This window comes from Sabethes cyaneus, chromosome 3 (assembly GCF_943734655.1).
Source record: "Sabethes cyaneus chromosome 3, idSabCyanKW18_F2, whole genome shotgun sequence".
Classification (NCBI taxonomy): domain Eukaryota; kingdom Metazoa; phylum Arthropoda; class Insecta; order Diptera; family Culicidae; genus Sabethes; species Sabethes cyaneus.
Window position 1 is genome coordinate 188337763 of NC_071355.1, and position 591 is coordinate 188338353.

Genomic DNA, 591 nt, shown 5'->3' on the forward strand with positions numbered 1-591 from the left:
AGAGCATTATTGTATTTCCTACTTCACTGTGTAGTTATAAATAAGGTCTAACATTCGGCTGTTCATCCCGACTAAAAATTTATTCTACGCAAAAAAATAACGGACTTTTTAAATTCCTCAAAGCTAATAGGCGAATTCGAGCAAAACTAAGAGCAACCGTTCGCTACCTAGTTGTGATTATTGGAACTACAAAAAAAGTGCAATTTCCAAAATGTTTGCTGGCACCTATATGGAGCTCAACTTTAAAAGTAATATTTTACTGAATTAACAACAGTGGGAATGATGAAAATGGATAATAATGGTAAGAAAATGTATTTCCTTTCATTTGATGTATATTGTTTCTGATTCGGGAGATTATTAAAGCTTCGCAAGTGTATTTATGTTTACGAACTGATAGGTTATATGTTTGGCTCTTGGCGCAAGTGATGCTAATCACGAAAATAAATCCGTTAGCATTTGAAAACACATTGGAATGCACTGAAGACTGAAAATAATTGGTGATTCTCTATCCAGGATATGTAAACTTTACAGCTGACTCTATGTACTTTTGCTTCATGCGGTACAAAATCAAACATTAACATTTTTCTGCCA